The sequence below is a fragment of the Gavialis gangeticus genome, unplaced genomic scaffold (assembly GCF_001723915.1).
Source record: "Gavialis gangeticus isolate Ggan-Ray unplaced genomic scaffold, GavGan_comp1, whole genome shotgun sequence".
In the NCBI taxonomy this organism is placed as follows: Eukaryota; Metazoa; Chordata; order Crocodylia; family Gavialidae; genus Gavialis; species Gavialis gangeticus.
In genome coordinates, this window is record NW_017729026.1 from 37,668,600 (window position 1) to 37,692,490 (window position 23,891).

Below are 23,891 nucleotides of genomic sequence, written 5' to 3' on the forward strand. Positions count from 1 at the left end.
CACACTTGAAGGGAGAGAGAGGCTGCAACTAGATTTAGACAGACTACAAAAGTGGGCAGATGAGAATAGGATGGGGTTCAACATGGATAAATGCAGGGTGCTGCACCTTGCGAGAAGGAATCCACAGCATACATACAGATTGGGAAGTTCCCTTCTTGAAAACGCAGAGGCAGAAAGGGATCTTGGAGTCATTATTGACTCCAAGATGAACATGAGCCGCCAATGCCAGATCACAGCCAGCAAGGCCAGCCATACCTTGTCATGCATCCAAAGGTGCATCTCAAGCTAGTCCAGAGAGGTGATACTCCCCCTTTATGCGACTTTGGTCAGGCCGCAGTTGGAGTACTGCATCCGGTACTGGGCACCACACTTCAAAAGGGATGTGGCCAGCCTGGAGAGGGTTCAGAGGAGGGCCACCCGCCTGGTGAGAGGGCAGTAGGACAGGCCCTATGAGGAGAGACTGAGGGACCTGAACCTGTTCAGCCTTAGCAAGAGGAGGCTGAGTGGGGAACTGGTGGCTGCCTACAAACTCATCAGGGGAGATCACGAGCAAATAGGTAGAGCCCTTTTCTCCCCAGCACCACCTGGGGTGGCAAGGAACAATGGTAATAAGCTGATGGAGAATAGGTTAGAGATCAGAAGGCAATTTTTTACAGTTAGGGTGGCCAAAATCTGGAACCAGCTTCCCAGGGAAGTGGTCCTTACCCCTACCTTGGGCAAATTCAAGAGGAGGTTGGTTGATCACCTGTCTGGGGTCTTGTGAACCCAGCATTCATTCCTGGCTGTGGCAGGGGGTCAGGCTAGATGATCTGCTCAGGTCCCTCCTGACCCTAGCTCCTATGAAACTATGAACTATGAAACTATCCCTGGAGGCACAGCTCCCAACTGCTCTATCTTCCCCTCCCCAGTGATATCACCTAAAGGTAAGAATGTCACCTCCTATTTTGGGCTCTTCTTGGCTCCTGGGGCTCCTCCTTCCCCACTCCATGCCTCCAGGGCTCCTCCTGAACCTTGGGGACTCTCCTCCCTTACCTCCTGTCCCTTGGGACTCTCTCCCAGTTTCCCCCTTCCCCTTGAGGCTCCCTCCCAGCCTATCAGGACTCTCTCCATGCCCCCTGCCATCCCTCAGGGCTTCCCCTCTTCCTCTCCCCAGGCCTCACCGCTCACCTGCAGCTCCCAGTGCTGCCCCAGAGAAGCAGGCAGGGGAACCTTCCAGCTGCTCCCAGTAGGTAATCTCTGCCCTCCCGGCTGATCCCAGGGCAGAAAGCAAAGACAGAAGGCAGGTTCCCCATTCCTGCTTGATCTCCTGGGGCAGTTCTGGGATCTGCAGCGGGGGCAGTGAGTGGGGACCTGGGGTGCAGGTCCCATCTGGGATGGGGGTGGGGCAGGTGGTATGTAGTACAGCGGGCCCAATCTAGGTCAGTGCGGTGTGGGGTGGGGTGGTTCTGATCTGGAGGGATGCAGGGGCCACACAGCATGCCCAGTTTGGCTAGTGATGGGGAGAGTAGCATATGGCATGGCAGGCCCAGTTCAGACCAGTGTAGGGGAAGGAGTGCTGCCCACCCCTCTCCCATCAGCCTGGATCGGGCTCATCCCCTTTGCACTCCAACAGCTCCCAGTTCTCTCTCAGGATAGCAGAAATGGAAAGGGAACCTGCCTGCCACCAGCATCTCTTCCTGGGCTGGGCTAGGCTATCCTAAAGAGCAGCTGCAGCTTGATGGTGGTGCCATCCAGGCAGGCAGTTTCCCTTTTCCTGCTTGCTCCCTTGGGACAGTGCCAGCAGCAACACGTGATCCTGGGGTGTGGTGGGGTGCAGCTGAGTCATGAGAGTAGGGGAGCAGAGGAGGGAGTCCTGGGGATGAAGGACTGGTGGGGCCAGGGCAGCAGGCCTGATCCAGGCAGCAGAGGGGCAAGCAGGGACCTAGTCAGTGCAGGTAGGAACTGACTGACTCAGATTGGAACAGTGTCACCACCCAGCTGCCTGCAATCTGAGCTACCTTGCCTGCCCCTGAAATCAGGCAAAGAGCCAACTTGGCTCTTAGCTATACTCAGGTATACCAGCCCTCCAAGAGTAGGTCAGAGCAGTGTATGTTACAGGGGGTATTAACCCATAATGTAAGACTGCTCAAAGCACATACTAAATTTAACACTAATTAAAATTAGCAGATATTAATTGTAAGGCATAACTACACCCTTACTCCAGTTTGAAGATCTTTATGCAAAAGCAGGGGGATTCACACTCTAGTGTGGGTGATTTTATTCTACCTGCCTTGATTCCTCCTGTAGTTCCAGGGTCACTGTACCCACTAGGTTTAAGCAGCTGGGGCTTGGGATGAGTGGCGGGGCTTTCCCAGCCCCTGGGCTATGTTGTGAACTCATGCAGACATTTCAGATATCGGGTAACCTCTTCCTAGACTAGTTTAATCCTTTCTTGATCTAAATTGATGCATCTCCTGATATGAATTAACTTAGAAAGGGAGCGATATTTTTTGACCAGATTAAAAACCCTCTGAGTACCTGCATGGGTGGGCATTTAGAGTGACCTAGCCCTAGTTAGGTTGATCTAAATGTAATGCCTGTATGTCCCCATAATTAAATAATCTGTTCCTCTAAACTATTGTGCTGCCATATTCCCAGATGAGCTTGTAATGCTGTGTCGAGTGAAGCTTTGGATGAATTGATTCTTGTATAAACTATAATTGGTAACATATTTGGAAACCCTTAGGAAAAAGGTCAAAATGTAAAAATAGCATGATCAGTAATATATATATTAGAAGAATGAAACTGATTTTTATCAAAAGTCAGCCTTGTAGTGCCTAGGCACCAGTATAGTTATTCTTTAAAGGAATGCATGCATTTCATGGGATAGCTCAATAACCACAAAGGCCCTTGCAATGGTCTAAGTTATGCTGTTGGTTACTTATTACAAAGCAGAACAAATTTTTTTTAAAACAGTGAAAGAGTTATGCGTTATTCATAGCAATACCTAGTGGCCACAACCTTTGATTTAGTATAAAAATTTATCATTTTAGCAAGTTGCTTTACATGGCAACAGAGGGGTACATTAATTTTTAATGTGCAGTGAAACCTACCTCTGAACTATAACTTTGTGGGGGTTAGAAAAAATGATAAATGATTTAAATTTAACTGCTATGGAATATTCCAGACTCCATCTGGGGAAGGATTGTATCCACCTTTAAAAAAAAACAAAACGCCCTTATCATAAGGGGAAAATAGCCTATAAGAAGAAAAAGAGATGCAGAAGGCAGGCTAGAGATGTACCTTGTAGACAAACTGAGTAAGAGATGTGTAAGCTTTCATGAGCAAGAACTCATTTCATCAGATACATTGAAAAAGAGATGAAACCATAGAATATAAGCCAACAAATATACACATCAGGAACATATTTTATACAATCTTTTGCTTGTCAAAAGCACTGCAAGATGGCTTCTGCTTTGTACAAGTGGTATGTGAGTGGTATATGCTTGTTTTAATGGAAGAAAGGAAAAGTTAAAAAAAGGATCTTGTAAAAAAGTTCCAAAAAGTGACTGAGGTAATTGGAAGTTTGACAGGACTCAAATATGGCAAGAGGTGGTAAAAGTAGCCTGGAATAGAAAATGTTTCAAGAGAAAACAACTGACGTACTACTGTTTTCATGAAAAAAATGAACACTTGTTTAAGGTAACCAGCACATCACATCCTCTATGGCTAGGGACAGAAGTTGCACGTAAACCGGTTTAAGTGATCAGAAACTGGTTTAAACCTGTAACAGAACAAAAGCTCAGTGCACATAAACCCGTTTCAAAATAGCTGAAACTGGTTTAAGATAAACCTGGTTAAATATAGTATCAGACTTAACTGATTTGAGTCAAACCAGTTTATGAAAGTTCTGTCCCAGACCCCTTCCTGGTTCAAGTCAAATCACAGTCCCCCAGCATCCCAGAATGCTTTCCAGCCCTGGGCTGGCCTGGGCTGGGCTGGGCTGTGCTGTCTGCTCCAGAGAGCAGGGCTGGCCTCGTCCCTCTGCTCCCTAGCTGGAATAGTGAGGGCTGGCTGACAAAAGGAATGCCCAGCTGGAGATGCAGCCCAGTCTACAGTGGGGGTACTGCACGCCCCAGCAAACCATGGATAGGGCCTGGGAGGGGGGTTAAATACCCCTTCCCCCACTCAAATTTACTGCTGGCTACAACTGTGGACTACAAATCCCAGAGGTACCTGGAAGCAGGAAGAGGAAGTGATGATGAGCAACCCTGCAGAGTCCTGCTGCTATAATTCTGGATTGCAAATTCCAGAGACCTTGAGAGCAACAGGAAGAGGAAATGAACACACAACCAGAGTCATGGTCCAGCACCTCCTGGCTACAAGCATGTGGCTACATTTCCTGAATCAAAGGTAAATGTTTGTTCACTTGTGTTTCATTTTAAATCTGTACATCTTAGACTAACCTGCAAAGACTGACTCAATTCAGCCTCAGGCTTTTTTGACTATCTGTACTTAGCCTATATGTCATATATAAAATTACCATGTGTGCATAATCTTCTGACAAATGAGAAACTAGCCTGCTGAGTAACCTTTGGCAGAGTACCTAATCCTATAATGTCTCAGTGTTCCCATCTATAAAATGGGGATAATGGTACTGGCTTCCTTTCTAAAACACATTATAATCTATTCCTTTTTATTTATTTTAATTGTTAATAAGGATTATTACTTAGATAAAATCTATGGAATCTGAATGACTCTGACTAGGGCAGCAAGAAGAAAGGTAGGGTAAAGAAGAGAGAGAATTCATAAAGAGATGGGATTTGGAATAGAAATGTGACCAATTAAACAGAGACCCTGGGACAAGGAGCAAAAGGTAAAAAAGATGACCCAGCAAGACTGGACAAAGATCATAAGAAGGGAGATTAAGACTGGCAGCCAGTTTTGACAGGGAACATGTGGGATAGAATTGTAGGCCATGGTAAGGAAAAGAGACAGGTTGGATGAGGAACAGGACTTGCAGGGGGTTGGAGGGCAAGAGGCCTAGTGACAAAAAGTCAATGAAAGAAATGGAGACTAAGACTTGGTTGTCCATGCTCCTTGTGATAGGGGAGGGCATTTTAATTAGAGTGGTTCTTGGAGAGCCACTCTAATTAAAACACCACAGCGTCATATTTATTAAGCCCCTGCACATTAAAAATGGCCGTGGAAAACTCTGTGTAAAGCTCATTCAATGAATCTGCTCTGACACATTCTAATTACAATGCTGGCTACAACTGTGTATGAGCAGTCACGGAGTCTGGAAAAGTGGGATTATACTGGGATGAAAAGCATGACGAGAAAGTAGGATAAGAAGCCTGGTTCTGTAAGGACAAGAGTGGGAAATGAAAAGTGCATTTAAAAAAAACAGGTGTTGGAAAAGAATAGTCAGAGGTATTTTGTACTCTAGCCTATACTCAGAAACACAGCCCAAGGTGCTCAAGGTTCCTGAGTCTCACCATTCCTATGCTGGAACCATATCGCTCTGAAACCCACCAGTGAAGTGTCTAATTTATGCCCCCAGCCCTACTTCCTCCCCTAGTATGAGTCCACAGAGAGCAGTGTGTCACATTAACTGGCAAGGGTGCTGGGTTGGTGTGTGGGTTAGATTGGGACCAACCCCCTGTACCATGTGAAGTATTTAGAGTTGGGTGCAGCTCATGTGCCACACATGGCATAAACCAACTTTGTTCTAGGGCACATACTGTATGCAGCACACAGACAGGACATGGCACTGCACACAACACAGGGTTGCTCCAGAGTGCATATTGCATGTGGTGCCCATACCAGACTGGACCTAAGTTCTCGTTCCAAGGCCCACCAAGATTGAGCCCCAGGCTGTTTGTGTGCACTAGCAGATAGGGCCAGTCCAGCAGGACACTGCATGCAGTTTGCACCCCAGCACTCTGTGCTGTGTGCAGCATTAAGTCCAGCCCGTGCAATGCATGCAGTGTATCCCACGCAGACCTTGTGTGCACACTGAGCACCAGGCTCACATGTGCTACACACAGCATGGTTGAATGGACAGGCTGGTCTGTCCTGGTTCCAGTATTATTCAATTTTTTCATTAACAATCTGAATGATAGGATCAAGTGCATGCTTAGTAAATTTGAGGGTGACACCAAGTTAGGTGGAGTTGCAGACACCCTGATGTCCCCCATGCAGCACATGCTCCAGACCAACACCCTGTGCCACGTGCAGTATGTGGTGTAAGTCCAAAACCCATGGGCCAGATCACACAGATTCATAGGCCAGGTTTGGCTTGTTGATCATAAGTTTGACACCCGTACATCAACCGTATAAGGATGACAAACATACTGCTCTTGGACTGAAAATGCCCATGGTGCAGCTCCAGAGGTTTCAATCCTGTTGATATACCATGTATAATGGAAAATGATGGAACTTCTGTCTTTTCAGTGTGTTTAAAAAACTTAAAAAAATATACAAACAACATGTTGATAAGAGCACTATAAGAGCTTACAAATTCAAACATTCCAGAGTTAACAGACGATACAATTAGGGTTGTGTATATATATGCATTATAGCACAGTTTAAATATGTGACCATATTTTTTTCAAAAGACCCCTGCATCATTCAGTGAAAGTGAAACCAAGTTATATTTGCACAGACCACAATTCTGTTTTTCCTAGTTTTTGAGTGTTATGTGAATCTACAGATGCTACATAATTAACATTAAGTTATACATTACGCATACACCATAAGTGCTCATGGAATAGAGCAGTAATGTAATGGCTGCACCCCCTGAATACCGCCTCTAATGGTCCCATACACATTACTAAAGAAAGACTTGAAGAAAATATATTCCTTTTAAAAGATATGAATTTTTGAAGAACTGACTTCACTGATTCTGGAAACCCATGCCAGGTGGTACATTAGTTCCACTTCGCATTAGTGAAATGTAGAACTCTAGAACTCTTGGTTTAGAGATAATACCTTTTATTAGACCATCTAAGAAATCACAAAAAATTGCATAATAAATGTTTATTTTATACCTATGGGGACTTTTTACCATCTATAATTTTCCCTGAGCCTGAGGAAGAGGAAGCCTGAAAGCTTACAAAAAAAAGATTTTTTTTTTGGCAATTTCTTAGTTGGTCTAATAAAAGATATCATCTCTAAACTCCAGAGTTTCAGAGTTGCATTTCTTTTTGTCTCAGATCAACATGGCTACCAAATATATCCCATCTACATTAGTCTCAGTTGTGGGATTCTACAAGAAAAGGTTTAACCTAGAGAATTACAACTTTCATTTAGCACTTACCTCAGTCTTGCTCTAGAATGTGCATGATGATCACATCTTAGTTTACAGTAGTAACATTTCTGAAAAAATACACAGCTTTCATGTGTACATACTAGCATACCGCTACATGTACTACTAAAATATTGCTGTCATGAAACAATATGACATATTCAGGGAGATGTATTCAAATTAATGTGTTCTATTTTCCTGCTTCATCCATATGTTGTCAAACTTAAGAATCAGTATTGCATTTCTTACAAGCCTCACTACTTCTTTCTTATAATAATAATAATAGTAAACAAATACCACCTGCTAATTCTGCAAACAATATGGGTGTCACCCTGTTCTGGGAATAAGTCCCAAATATACAACTCCTGACAGCATATCCTAAAAGACATTGCATTATTGAAATGTTGTTTGGCTGATGTCTGAAATTCCCAAGTGTTCCACCTCCCAGCAATGTTGACTTTGAGATGTTTGACATTGCTTTGAGATGAGCAATGATAAATCACAGCATGGCTTTTGAAAACCGTAATAATGTTCATTTACATGCAGCTTTTCATCTTCATAGCACTTTATAAGCATTGACTAATTAATCTTCATAACACCAATCTGGGGTTGGCAAAATCTAGTATCCCCATTTCATAGATGATGAAACTGATATAGAGGTTAATAGGAACTCTACCTAAGATCACAGACAAAATCAGCACCAGTTATGATTAGAATATAAAAATTATTTATGCACAATACTGTGACGAGGCTGTAGATACAGATTTTTTGGAGGAGGGGGATAAAGGAAGTGCTGTTTGGAGCAAATACTGATCAAGGAGGAAGAAACAAGACAGGTATCAGCATTAGACCTTTTCAGTCAACCAGTTTTTATTATGAGCTCAGCAGTGGCCAGGTACATAATGGACAAATTTTGCAGAAATGAACTGAATGATCAGACATACGATAAACCCTCAGAAATGAAAATGTAGAAATACCTCACTGATACTTAAACATGAAATGTAGAATTATAAATCACCTTGCTGGAGGAAAAAATACACATAAGAATGAAGAAACCATTTAATTAATTTTTCCATGTAATTTAATTTATGTAAAAGTAGGCTATTTCCCAAGCTGAGCCTTTTCTGAACTAGAAAAGACAAAATTAAAATTCATGCACATGATTTACGTACTACAAATGGTAGATTTCCAAGAGACAAACTCCCCTATCAAACAGCTCTAATTTTCACGTTTCCCTTAGGTGGATGTGTAAATACAAGCCAGTGATTCTCAACTCGGGTGCCATGAGATCCCTTAAGGGGTGCCATGGTGCCAAGCCCATGTGAGAGTAAAGCACATCCTTCTATCTTCCCTTTGGAAACTGCCCTCTATCTCCATCTGGCATGCTTATGCTGCCTGCCCCACATTCTGAGTCGGGTGCTCTGAGGCAGGTGGACACATAGATGGACCTGCGTTTTTCAACCCATCTCACCCTTTGCCTCTCATTCTCAGAGTCTACAAGAGGAGTGTGGGGGCAGATAGCACCAGTCAGTGGCATGCACAACCCCAGGGGAGCAGCCTTGCCTGCTTAGACCCTCCTTACAGCTGAGGGATGGGGGAGGGAGACAGGTGGTGGAAACAGGGTTCTGGATCAGTAAATATCTCAACCAGCACTCCAGGGTGACACTAAATTCAGAAAAGGTATGGGGGACTTAAAAGGTTGAGAAACACTAATATAAACCGCATCTTTCCTGCAGTACTCATAATTTTTAGAATTGGATAGTGACCTATGGGAGCTAAAGGGAAATATAAGACCCACACAAATACATCAGAAGATCTGGATCCAAGGGTTTAGGGTTAAGCAGGTGTTGTATGGTTTCTATACAGTCCATCCTATGATACAAGACACCAGGCGGGGCCTGACAAATAGATGACCAATTACAAGCACTGCCCAGAATGAGGAAATATCTGAAATAGCATTGCATCTTCCTGAAGTACAATTTCTTTCCTTGAAATTTAAAGAAATGCAAAAGAAGAGGCAAGTAAATTATCAGAAAGGAAGCACTAGAAAAAGACAGCCAAGAGAGAAAAAATTTCTTTAGACAAGACTTTGCCTGAGAAGGTTAAAGACTAGTCATCCATGCTCCCTCTTCAAGAGGCTCACTGTGTTTCATACCACATCGCTTTTTTGAGGAATCATATCATTAAAAATTCACTGAGAGCTACATCCTCCTTACTATTTAAAAGCCACAGTTTCACGTAGCCTCTGGCACTTGGGAGCCAGGAGAGGAGAGGAGGGAACTGGGCACATGTGCGTCCCTGCACACACGTGCCCCCTTACCTGACTGGCAGCAGAGGTGGATGCAGCAGCGGAGGGAGCCGCAGCGGGGGAAGCAGCAGCTGTTCCTCCTAAGGTAAGTGGGACAGAGGGAGCCGGCGCAGCTGAGCCGGATCCAGAGGGGGAGCCCCCCTGGCTCCCTCTTAGTTGACCTGGTAGGGAGCTGCACTCCTGAGCCACATGCAAAGAGAGCATGCAAACAGGAGCTCTCTGCAAGGGTGTACCAGTGTTTGCACCGGCATTCACGCAGGCGGGCAAGCAGGAGGGGCCAGGAGAAAGTCTTGGTAAGGGAAAGGCGAAAGCACCACCAATAAATAAACATGGTGTGGACGCGGAATGCTGCTAGGGCCCCTGCCCAGAGGGCGCTGCCTACCCGGGGCTCCTCTAAGGCCTCCACCCAGACAGAGTCCATAGGGGGGCTGGTGGCACCCTACCCCTGGCCTGCGTGGGGTTCCCCAGAGCTCAGTCCTTGGGCCTGCACTGTTCAATATCTTCATCAGCGATTTGGACGAGCGGGTGAACAGCACCTTGTTCAAGTTTGCAGATGACACTAAGATGTGGGGAGAAGTGAGCACGCTATAAGAGAGGGACAGGCTACAACTAGATCTCGACAGGTTACAGAGGTAGGCGGATGAGAATAGGATGGGATTCAATATGGACAAGTGCAAGGTATTCCACCTAGGGGGGAAGAAGAACCAGCAGCATACCTACAGGCTGGGGAACTCCCTTCTCATCAGTGCAGAGGCAGAAAAGGATCTTGGAGTCACTATTGATTCCAAGATGAACATGGGCCACCGATGCAGGGATGCGGTCAGGAAGGCTAACTGCACATTGTCATGCATCCATAGATGCATCACGAACAGGTCCAAGGAGGTGATCCTGCCCCTCTATGCAACATTGGTCAGGCCACAGTTGGAGTACTGTATCCAGTTTTGGGCACCGCGCTTCAGGAAGGATGTGGACAGCATCGAGAGGGTCCAGAGGAGGGCCACTCTCATGATTAGGGGGCAGCAGGGCAGGCCCTATGAGGAGAGGCTATGGGACCTGAACCTGTTCAGCTTTCACAAAAGAAGGCTGAGAGGGGATCTGGTGGCCAGCAATAAACTTGCTAAGAGGGACCAGCAGGCAATGGGAGAGTCCCTGTTCCCCGGAGCACTACTGGGGGTAACAAGGAGCAATGGCCATAAATTGACTGAGAGTAGATTCAGGCTAGATATCAGGAGGCACTACTTCACTGTCAGGGTGGCTAGGAGCTGGAACCAACTTCCAAGGGAAGTGGTGCTTGCCCCTATCCTGGGGGTCTTCAAAAGGAGGCTAGTCAGCCGCCTAGCTGGGGTCATTTGACCCCAACATCCTTTCCTGCCCATGGCAGGGGGTCGAACTAGATGACCTACTTAGGTCCCTTCCGACCTTACCAACTATGAAACTATTCTCTGCACCACCTCCTCCCCTTCTTGTCATCTTCTCACTAGTTCCCTAGCTCAGCCCCCACAGTGGCATGGTTCTAAAAGATATCCTGGTAGTTTTAACGTTGGGGGTCTAGTCTGTCCAACTCTGCCCACCTCCACAAGTACCTCTGAGAAATGTCAGGTGAGATCTACTTTTTTTCATACAGCTCAATAGGGGATGATCTTGCAAGGTTTTGTAATAGTATTTAGTATTTCCTAATGTTATTAGGAAAACTGTTTCAGTTTTTCCTATCCATCTGTAGTATACCAGGGATTGAGCATACTTGTTTCTTTAAGTTTGATTATTGAGTCCCTTGCCCTTTGGGGATTAGTCCTTTTATCTGAATGCCTTTTGTTGAGTATTACATATACATAGCTTTCTGTTTACTCAGCATCAGAATCATGCTACTTCCTTGCCATTTGATTGTGCCTGTGTCCTTTCTCTTGTTCCCTTTACTGCATTGCCACATACTTTTAAAAGCCTTAACTATATTGCCTCTTGGTCATACTTTCTTATCTGATAAATTAGTGTGCATCATGAGATTTTTCACTGCATGTCTACCGAGGACTGCCCTAAAATCTGGAGTTTCTTTTTCTACATATTATAACCAGAACCAGATCCAAGATCTTGCAAAAGTGGTGTTAGAGCAAGAACTGGTGCTGCAGAGAGGCTGCACCCCTGCTCCCAGCCTTCTCCCTGCTACTAGGGTGGGCAGATCATGCCACAGGAGTAGCTACTGGGTACTTTTTAAGTCTCCAAAGCAGGTAAAAATGCCTATACCCTTCTCAGACACATATCCTTTTCCCTTCCCTTTCCTACCACCCTGCCTGCCACTGCCACTGTTCCTCATACCCTGAGTCATTCCAGACATGCTGCATAAGGGCTGGGCTTAGCCCAGGAAAATGGCAGTGGCAGGCTGGTCCCCCTTTCCCACACCTGCTTCCAAGGTGATAGAGAACACCCAGAAGAACCAGGCAGGGAGTGGAAATCTATCCACCTCAGTCACTGCTGCCTCTGTCCCACATGAGCCCAGCCCTTGCTTAGCCTGGCTGGAGTACCTTTGGAGCTCTCCTCACCTCCAGGGTAACAGCAGTGGGAGGCAAGGGAGGGGGGAAAGGGAAGGCAAAGGAGGGTAGTGGAAGGGACATGCCCCTGAGCATAGAGGAAAAGGGAGGGAGTGAATTTTACCTTCCTTGGGGACTTTAAACACTATCCCCAAAGAAGGTGCAAGCACCTACTCTGGATTCATTCAAAAGGTGTTTGTTTGACTTAATGATCTGACGAGGTCTCTTCCAGCCCCTAATGTCTATGAAGTATAATGCTGCATGGTCAGAAAGGGTGGTGCAGCTGTATCTACCCTGAATATAACTGATTTGAATGAATCTGTGAGTGTTATTTAACTCCTGCAAGCAAGTGGCTATATGAGCTTTTAACTCCTGCAAGCAAGTGGCTATATGAGCTTTTGATTAATGATATGTGTGTGTGTGTGCGTGTGTGTGTGTGTGTGTGTGTGTGTGTGTGTATCTGTCTCTTCCAGCATCAAAAATTTCGTTCAAACCTATTTACACTGACCAGTCAAATCTACTTCAATACAGATTTAAATGAACCATTTGAAATAATTTCTTACACCTTGAAACAAAGAGAGGATGGCATTTTCAAAAGCATTTAATTAACTTAGAAGCCTAAATTTCATAAAAGTCAGTGGACCTAGAGGCTGTAAAAAATGTTACTGAAGTAAGTGTGGTATTTTGTTAGTCCTTCATCACTGAGACACTGACCCCTCAACAACTTGTATCTTCCTTTTACCAGTAGTATAATTAGGTACCTTCCTGTAGCTGCACAAACTCTTGAAATAGGAGAGACTAATAGGAGGATGGATGTAATTACTAGCAGTCATACCAATGCTTGGGCTGCTCATTGCACTAATGAAAAAAATAACAGAAATAGTGGTGTGGAATTAGTTAAACATGGTGCTTAAAGGAGTTTTATTACTACTTCCAGATATGCAATAGGAGGTTTTCTAGAAAAAAAGCCATAGAGTAAGAATGTAGTCACAGTTTGCTGGAAGCAAAAACAGAGGCATAAGCAAAGGAAGAGACAAGGTTACTAGAGTAACCTCCAGTGATGCCTGCTGTGCTCATTCAGGTTGGGACAAATGACAGTGGAAACAAAAGGTCAAAATATTTGAAGCTGAAGCTTAGAGCATTAGCAATTATACTTTAAAAATACAAAAACAATACAGTGATCTTTTCTGGTATATTAAAAATTATCATAATAAGTTATCCTGTGGACCCCCAAGACAGTATTCACACTGAAATAAAATGCTACAATAATGAGAAGGTAAACCATGCCAACACAGTAATAATTGGAAACTAGTAGAATATTTGGATCAGTAAACACGTATGTGGAAAATCTGTTATAGATACTAAAAGATAGAGGCTTGTAGTTGCCTATGCTTGATCTGGAAACAATAAGTAAAACAGGATAATTAGAAAAACTTGATCAACTGGACATAATATGTTTAGATATGAACTAATGTGGATCAGCAGTTATGTCTTCAGAAAAGCTAAGGTTGGAGGGATGCCAAAGAAGCTTAAACAAATATAATTGATAATGATTAATGGAAATTACTTTTAGTGAAGAGAAATGGTTCAGGCATAAAACAATAGTGGTTAATCTGCAGGGTAAATAAATATATACCAAGAAATAAAAATGCAGTCTGAGCAGATGGCCTTCAAATGGCTAAAAAGATAAATCAGGAAGGAGCTAAATTCAAAAAAAAAAACTTGTCATGTTTGAAAATAAAAGAAATAGAAGACAAGAAAATAACAATACTGAAGCACAAAATACCACCTTGAAAATATACACAAAAAATTTAGAGGTTTGCAAAAGGGCTTTTCCAGTATCACAAATCCAAAAGAAGAGTTAAAATAAATGCTAAATAGCACTGAATAATAGAAAATAAAGTAAAAGTTAAAATGCATTGGTATTCTGCACTGCATCCATGTTTACTGGAATGGCAGACAGGAGTGATAACCACAGTGTACCTCCTGGCCTGCCAACATGCTGTGTAGTTTTTAGAATGTCATCCTTGGAAATATCATCTTCAAAACCATTTGAGATTAAGTACTGAAATAATTATATGTCCTTTTTATTAGTTAAAAAATTACCTTGTAATTGTCTCAGTTCAGTTTTATACCGGATCAAGCCCAGGGTTTGGATAAATTTAAGAAATAGTCCAATCTAATCCTTCTACAAATATAATCCATACTATTTAAACTTTTAGATATATTATTTACTGATCAATAGCCTAAGTTTAGTTTTTGTGATAAGCCTGTTTCTTTATTATAATATTACTTACATTATTGCACTACATTCCCCTACTGTAATATTATTTATTCTCTGTGAATAGAAACTGGCTGGGGAAGGAGCTGGCTGGTCCGCAGGGGGTGTTGATTGACCGAAATGTCTGGGCGTGCAGGCATTCACAAGGCTTAAATCACCTTCAGAGGGGAACTAATTTTAGACCTGGATTAACCCAGTGTAAAATGGATTAATTCAGCCTAGTGAATACCTATACACATTCACAGCAGAGCCCTGGGGTTGGGAAAGCTCAGCCATTCACCATAACCATGGGGCTATGCTGTTCCTACCCCAGCCCCAACCCTGGCTGGGCTATTTTTAGCCCCTCAAACACCACCCCCCAAACAACTGAGCAACCCACTTTACCACCCCGCAGACCCACCAACCTCCCCTGCTGACTTGCCAGGCCCTTAGACCTGCAAATCCACCCTGGACCTTTTAGCCTCTCCCTCTAGCCCTGTGTTCCTTACCTCAGGTCTACACCACTCTTGGGAGCAACCTGCGTGCTCTCAGTTTAAGTAAGCTGCCTAAATCTAAATGGAGTCCCAGGAATGCTTCTTTGCACCCAAAGTTTGCAAACGTTATAGGTTGACAGGATATTTTGTAATGAAACCTGACATGAGCCAGAGCTTGTCTGGCTTTCTAAACTTTCTTGTTGATTATAGTTTTTTTTTTCCTGTTTGACTTTCATGTAAATGACTCCCAAAATAACAATTCCTTCCTCTCTGTCCAGTCTTGTATCTCCAAATCATCTCCCTCCCCCATGCCCCCAAATGGAAGACCTGCCACAATTCACAAACTTAATAACTCAATACTTGAATTTCTTCTCTTTCCTTCTAAGGTCACTCTTCTATGTCTAATTCCTGTTACTACTGACAGGGCCATTGTCTTTCCTGTCTCCAACTAACAATTTATGTGTTGAGAGAAGTAGTTATCCATGTTAGTCTATAGTCAGGCAGAAGGCAGGGCAGGGCAGCACCTTAGAGACTAAATGTTTCAGAAATTAATGCAATTTTATAGGCAAAAGCCTACTTTGTCAGATGCTATGAATGAGCCTACATCTAAGAAGCTACTGCCTATAAAACTTTAGAGACTAACTTCTTCAGAAATAAATGCATAAAGTGCCACTGACCTGCTTCTGCCTAATTTCGTACTATACTATTAACTTTGCTTACTTTCTCTCCTGTACCTTGTACTATAAGATCATTTTAATGAATATTGTGTCCTTAAAATTAAATTAAATTAAATTAAAGATTTGGAGTTTTATCAGGAGAGGCTTTTCTTAAGCAATTTCTTTCACTATATAGGGAAATTAAAGATAAAAATGATACTGGGAATTCTTGTGCTGCTTTCTGCTTTATTATTTACTTTTTAATCTAGTTTTTTTTATTTATTTTTGATGTGTAGTTTCTCATGTTAGGTACATGACTATACTAAGAAATATTTAAAATATCAGGGAAAGGATGTAGAGATAAACAAGCAAAAAGCAAATATACAGAACAAGTTAGGAAATGGAAAAAAAAACTAAGTACAATAAATAATAGCTATGGCTACGGTCACTGTCTAGATATCAGTTCATATTATATTTAATGAGAGAGAAAAAGAATTTGGAAAAATAACTGGTTACCTTTACCGATAGTAAAAAATTGGGAGCAGCACTGAATAAAGATAAAAGCAAGTGTAAGCAACAGATATTTTAATAACTGTGTAACTGGCTGGCATGCATACCAAATGAAATTTAAGAGGGGAAAAGTTTTGACAGTTAAAGAGAGGGACAGAATAGGATCATACATTCACAGATATGGAAAAACTTCTTGGTGTAAGACCTTAAACCCAGTGCATTTGGAATAAATTAATGTTGGGCATTCATGTTAGATAAAAATAACAAACTGATTCTAACATATACTGTAAACATGACATTCCAATCAAAACACCTTTTTCTTTTGTATCATGTGTAGCATATTAATTCCGTTGCATTTTCCAAGTGATAACTGTAGAGTTAGGATGTCAAAAAAAGACTTAAATAGTTACATAGCTGGGAACTGCCTTGATTTTATAAACTCTGTTCATTGCCTCTGAACAAAAACTTTGACTTTATGACCAAAAACTGGCACTGTCCCTATAGTTTTGAGATTTTCTAAAAAGTATCTTGGCATGTAAGTTGATTATTTGCCTAGAAATGTGTATGTGGCAGAGAAGCAACCTCTACAATAAGGAAGCCAGTTAAACAGGATTCTCAAAAGCTGAGAAAATGTGTCACTATCTGTGCTGAAGACAAAGGTTATTTGTATCAAGTGAAAAGTGTTAGACACTTCAGACAGATCCCTTTTTTAAGGAAGACTGGAAGGGGATATCTTTTATCCAATACCAAGGGTAAATGCAGACATTCAAAAAGCCCAAGGTGGAACTGATCAGACCTATCTGGGCTTCTCTAAGTTGCATAGATTGGGTCGGGAGGAAACATAACACACATTCCCCTTTTGGGAGGGTTGAGGCATGCAGACCCAGTGTGCCAGAGATTGCTGAGGGCAGTCAAGTGCAGCTGCATGGGGGCCATCCCCGATTGGCTGTCAGGCACATGCTCCCAGCCCCCAGCTGTCACCTGAAACCCCACCTGCCCCCAGCCCTAGGCTTAGAGGAGATCCCCAAAGCAGGGCACCATGACACGCCCCTCCCAGCTGTTGGCCCGGCTGCTGGGACTTCCATGATGATCTCCTCTGGTCCTTTCCTTGAAGCCTAGGGCAGGGCACAGGGGAGGGTCTGTGGTGATGACAACAGGGTTTGGAATGTGCCTGATAGCCAATCAGGGGTGGCCTGTCTCCATAGAAGGAAGGACCGGGATCCAAGAGGCCGGATCCTTCGTTGTACACAGCTCTCCTGTCCCCGCTACCTGGCACAAGTCTCCTGGACTGCCCAGCACATATTGCTGGAGCTTGGCACCAGTGGCAGCTGGCAAGATATGCTGGACAGCCCAGGAAACTTGTAACAGGCAGCAGGGATACAAGCACTCCATAGAAGAAAGAATTGGGTTCCTTGGCTGCTGCTGGTGCCAAGCTCTGAAGAACCCAAACCTTCCTTCTATGGAGTGTTCCTGTTCCCACTACCCAGCTTGAACCTCCCTTCCTCCCTGCTGCCCCTTCCCCCTGCCTACATCTGTGCTGACTCGGGTCTGTGACAGCCCAGAGCAACTGAGCATCTGGCAAGTGCTAGCTCATCACCCTTCAAGAGAGGGGAGGGGTTGCATAGGGCCCTGTGATGCTGATGGACAATGACCTAATATGAATTAATAGAGTAGGGGATCTGATACAGAATTTTGATAGTTTGGTCTAACCTAAACCAATTAAGTCTGATACTACATCCATCCAGATTTATTTTAGACCAGGTTTCACCAGTCTATGTGCACTATTTTTGCACTCCATTTTTAAACCACTCTTTGTGCACTTAACTTCTATTCTGTTACAGGTTTAGGCTGTTTTTCAGTTTACATGTGCATTGCTGCAGACACTTAACATTTACTGTACAGCTAATGGGTACCTATATGCATGCTTGGGGGTGGGGAGGGGCCATTTTAATTAGAGCAGTTCCCCAACAGCCACTCTAATTAAAATGGCTCATCACCACTTGTATTAAGCCCCCCACATTTTGAAATGGCCACAGTGCTGCTTTAACTAAAGCTCATTTGATGAGCCTTAGTTAAAGCACCTCCACAGTCTTTTTTAAGTGTAGATGCATCTACACAAAGTGTTTACTGCATGGTAGACTAATTAGCTGCCTATAGATGTGCTGGTTCACATTCTAATAAGAACACATCTGAGCAGTCTTGATTCTTGATTAATTGCATTCTAATTAGAATGCTCCAGCATCGCCTCATTGTTACATGTATTAACCTCCCCCCTCCCCTCACCTCCTTTAAAATGGTCATAGGGGCACTTTAACTAAAGCTTATCAAATTACCTTTAATTAAAGCACCACTATGGCCATTTTAAAACATGGGGTGGGGTTAACACACATGATGGCGAAGTGATGCTGAAGTATTTTAATTAGAATGCAATTAATGAAGTCAGCTCCAATGTGTTCTAATTAAAACACGAATCAACATGTCTGTCAGCAGCCAATTAGTCTATGGCACAGTAAACATTTTGTGTACGCCCCAGTATTTTTTAAATTTGCCCCTTATTTCTATGTGCTCAGGGAGACCAGTAAGGAGTGGGAAAAGGGACTACAGAAGGAAGAAGTTGCCAAGGGGGCCACCTGACCCCCCTAATATTTATTTTCCCTTAGTTTCATAGTTTTATAGTGCTTAGGGTTGGAAGGGATGTAAACAGATCATTAGGTCTGACCCACCGCCCTGGGCAGGAACAAGTGTGGGGTCATATCACCCCAGCCAAATATCTGTCCAGCCTCCTCTTGAAGACCCCCAAGGTAGAAGAGACTACCGCCTCCCTTGGGAGTCCATTCCAGAGCCTGGCAGCCCCAACTGTAAAGTCATGTTTCCTGATGTCCAGCCTCAAGCTTCTCTCTAACAATTTGTGGCCATTATTCCTAGTAAACCCCGGAGGTGCCCAAAGGAACAGAACCTCACCCAATTCCTGCTGGTCCCCCCTGGTGAGTTTGTAAACAGCCACCAGATCCCCCCTCAACCTTCTGTTGTGAATAGATTCAGGCCTTTCAGCCTCTCTTCATAGGGCCTGACCCGCTGCCCCTTGACCATGCGAGTGGCCCTCCTCTGGACCCTCTCAATGCTAGCCACATCCTTCTTGAAGTGCAGCACCCAGAGCTGGGCGCAGTACTCCAACTGCAGCCTGACTAATTGTAGCAGTGGGAGGGGAAAACAAATTCAAGCTAACCTTCAATAACTAGGTTCGATACCTGGAAATTTATAACAAATATACACATTTTCAATGTATTGAATTTAGTTACTGGGGTGTCATCTATTATTAAACTAAATATGGTCATATGAATAATACTTGTTCACACAATACTTGTTCACAAAAAGTTAGACAAACAAAAAGGGGCCTATCTTTGCAAAGCATTAAGTTCATTTTGCAGATGAAAATGAGGCCCCACTGGGAGGAAATTTTACTCTGAATTTGTTTTTGTTTAAAACAAGCAAAGTGATAAAAATAGGCTTGCCTACTACTTTATAGTGCCAAGCATGTTGTCAAACATGCAGTAAAGGGTATGTCTCTACTGGTTCCACCTTGCTTTCAAAGCTGCCAACAAAAAAATTAACTCAGTCCATCTGCCACTCCCCAATGTTGAAATGGTGAGAATGATCTGGGGTTGCCTCTCTTCTCTCTGCCCTGACTCCTCCCCCCACATCTCACAAACACTTCAAGGACAGGGATTTCAACAACAGAAATGCAAGATATGGGCATCCCCACCCCCTCAGTTCCAAGTTTTGACTATGAAGAGCAAGAGCATGTAAATGGGATTTATTTTTCACCAACAGCCTCCAGAACATTGCAGAGATACCTAGAGTTCCTGCACTGAAGATGTCATTCCCAGTTGCAGATATGATAAAACTAAGGCAATGTTTATACTGCATGCCTGGCACTGGAGACAGACATCTCAAGAGCAGCCGTAGGGGAATGCCACTCAACTGCATTTCTGTGTTTAATATTTGTGACTACTCACAGGTGGGTGGAATATACTTGAGAGTGAGTACTTCGAGCAGCAGCAGTGCAGACATAATGGAGATGTGCCCTAAAGGGCATAGAGAATATAGAGTATCATTATAAAATGGAGTATGCAGTTCACCAGTGAAAGTTAATCCAAAGTATAGTAGTAAAGAAGTATTTTCTTTGTATAAATATAGAGATCAATAATGATATATGTTTCATTACATAATTTTCGCAGACTTCATTGTAGAAATGGGATGCTAAGTAGAATTAAAGTGAAGAGGTGCTTGTAACTAGTAGAAGTGAGCAGAAAATTTTTGAAGGGAATGTTTTTCCTTGAAATAGGTTGTATCAAAGCAAAATCATTAATGGAGATATATCAGTTTTGCTAAAGCTTTTCAAAGGATAGCTTCCAAGATTCGAAGCTATTCGGTGAATACTGACAGGAGAGAAAGATAGTGCATACAAAAGAGAGCCCTCAATTCAACATCTGACATTTTCAGCCCATAAATCGATATGTCTACAACATTCCTTTTACAAATAAAAGAAGTTTAAAACATTTTGCTTTCATTTCCACACGGTACAAATAATTTCTCAAGTTGAAAACTGTTGTGAAATGATGCTGCCATCCCCACATCAACTATTGCATCTCCCAGCTCTGTTGAAACTCCTTCCCACTGAAAAACTGTTTTTTTGACAGTACCAAAATTCTCTCATAAATGCTTACTTTTTCAAATTCTTACAATTTTTACTAGAAAACTTACAAAGAAAAGCATAATCAGATTTTATCTTCAAGTCATTTAATGGTTATGTTTTTGATTTTCTGTTGAATATCCATATTTTTTTTTACCAGAACTTTTGGGTTGCGGGGGTGGGAGGTAGAATTTCAACCAGTTAATAGTCTTAATCAACTCAGGATAGTTGACATGAGAAAAATCTGTGTTTGGGGTTGTAATGTAATGCAGTGATGGGACAATATGACAAGACACCAGACCTAATTAAAAGTTTGGCAGAGTTCTGGAAGGTTTTGAAAGCTTAGGCAAGAAGATTGAACTTGATCAAATGTAGAAGTTGGAGTTCAATAGAGAGACTCAAGAGACAGATCACATCAGATTAGTGTCCAAGAAAAAATTTTGGTTAAGTGCTGGTAACACAAGAGTTAAGTTATGAACATGCGCAGCAGAGACGGACTTATGGAAAATTCCACCACATGCCTAGCATGTGCCCCCTGAGTGACCTATGAGCCTGTCAATCATGCGTGACCTACTTTTCCAGCACGCACATGCTCAGTCACAGTAACTGCATGAGGTAATTTGTCCAGAAGCTTCCAGCAGAACAGCAGCCTGATTGGCTATGAGGCTGCTACAAAAACTTGTAAGCCCCCTCCCTCAGGGGAGAGACCCGCTCAACTAGTGAACAGAGGCTGCCTTGGCAGGGACTGTCTTGCTAGGAGAGATCCTACCTGGAAGCAGAGGCTGTGGCTGCAGGGACTGCTCTCCAGAAGGGCTTACTGGCCCACTGGTCTCCTCCACGATCTATTTGGCTACTCGATTCGTTATCATTTTCGTATTGATCCCTCAGCTACCGGACTTATTTTGGCTTCGACCTCGACTATGATTTGCTTTTCATCCAACTTACCTCGATTACGGCTTTGTCTCATCACACCCAGCTCTGACCTCGGCATCGTCTTCATCGACCTCGGTACTAACTACTTGTCCACTTTGGACTGGCGTCACGACGTTTCCGATGAGTTACAGTTTTGTTCTCGTTATTTGTTATCCACTTACGAGCTGTTGACCAGCCCTGGGACTAGCGAGTGGGCAGCTGCCCCTATCCTTTAGGGTAGAACGCAAGGGCTTACTCATGAACCCCATGGGCCAACAGACCCCTTTGTTGTTTGTTATTTGTTTGTAACTGTAACTGAAGTAAGCGGCTCTACCTACGCAACCAAAGCATAAGTGAATAAACCCCATTTACTCTGAAACCACTACGAGTCCGCATACCACTCAGACTTCTCACCACAAATCCCGCCTGTTCGTTCCAATCCTACCCCCGACCCACCATGACCTTTGGGGTTTCCCCAACAATTAGTAGCCCAAGAAGATGATTCTTTATGGTAAGTTTGGGAAGTCAAAGACAAAGGGCTACAGTAGTGAAGTGGAGACAAGAAGTTCCCCCATCCCTCCTTTCCATGTCTACCTGAACTGGATACGGAACCTGACTCTCAGATACATTGTATACTATAGTCACAAGATTTGAATACAGTCTTTATGTGAAGGAGGAGGGAAAGGAAGATGTCTAAGAGGAGTGCCAAGTTAGGCACCTGAATGATGGGAGCATGTTGGCGTTGTCAACAGTGACAGGAAATGGGTGAATAGAAGAAAATGAAAGCTACTGACCTAAGTTTTGATCACATTCAGCTGAAGTTGACAATTAGACTGCAAGCCTGAACTGTGGGTTTAGATGGAGAAAAACAGGCCAGGAAAAGAATGGTAGATTCATTACCAGAGATGGTAGCTAAAGGCACATTTACATCATAATATATTACCAACTATTCATATTTTCTGATATATCAGCTACATTGTTTGATCACATTTTTAGTCCATGTTGTAAATCATTAGTTGGTTTGTCTTTCTTTGGCCACTTGGATGATGCATTAAAATAGGAGAAAATCAAAATTGATAATGTCATTCCTCATTAATGTGATAGGATTGGATATGCAAAAGACAGATGCAGGAGGTTCTTTTAGAAAGGAAAAGTAGATGATTTGAAATCATGGATGATGATCCTAACTCACAGCATACAATGCAAATTGATTACTTTTCAATCATCATCAGTGATGAGAGGAATGGATAAACTGACGTGCTCAACATTTAAAATGTATGAGTATACTGAAGACGTGGCATAAATCTTCTACTTTTGAATCTGTATTAGTGTCATTTTGCAGAGGTCTTTTTTCCTTTTGCTAACTCAGTGGTGGTTTCTTTGTAAGCCAAACTACTTACTATCCTGATGTAGTAAGTATAAAATTACTACCTCTCATGCACTAAATGGTTATCATTGTAGAAACAACCAAGTTATTCTCTCATAGGCCTGAATTTTCCAGATTCATGATGATCTACCCAGTAACTCAATTCGTAAAGGAAGTCATTTACTTTTTCTTCAGCTGAGTCACTTTTTTATTCCTTCTATGCTTTGCTGGCTAGATAAAACATGAAATACCATTGTCTGTTTTTGAAGCATAATCTCAAGACCACCATCACAACCTTAAATGAGAAATTAGGGTGTACTGCAAAAACATTACCAAGACACACTGATAAAATACATTTAAAAATAAAAGCCAGTTTGGGAAAAACTTATAGAGTGAGATCATGTTATACTTTACTTAATATGAAATTATTATCATATGAAAATAATACAATTTCAGTGAGTCATCTTTAGAAAAATATTTTAACGATGAACTAACAGTAATACTCTGTATATATATGAAGGAATGTCACTGGAGAAGAATCAGAGGAAAATTAGTGAGAGTTAGGTATCTAGCTGTCATTTGTGCTTTTGAAAAATCTCTCCATGGAATCAGTGTCTATACTAGGAAAGAGTGAAGAAGTTGTAACGTAGACAAATTGCAAGGAGTACTGATGGATCACATATTGATTGCCATGGTACCACATGAGCTAGATGCTGCAGAAAGGGAGTGAAGTCAAAGACTCTATCCTATTTTATTATTTGTTTGGCTTGTATTCTACGAGGTTTCTACCTGTCTATTAGTGCTAAACACTCCTTCCCCTATCCTTCCCCAGCTGAGACTTCTATTAATATAACATACATGGCTAAATCTTCCTGCATTTCT

The 23,891-nt window shown here is 42.7% G+C and overlaps 1 protein-coding gene across 1 annotated transcript in view; it reads right to left on the reverse strand.

The window, feature by feature from the left end:
* Positions 1–23,891, reverse strand: part of GRIK2 (glutamate ionotropic receptor kainate type subunit 2) — an 805,806-nt gene that overhangs the window by 303,622 nt on the left and 478,293 nt on the right. The gene's annotated exons all lie outside the window — the stretch shown is intronic.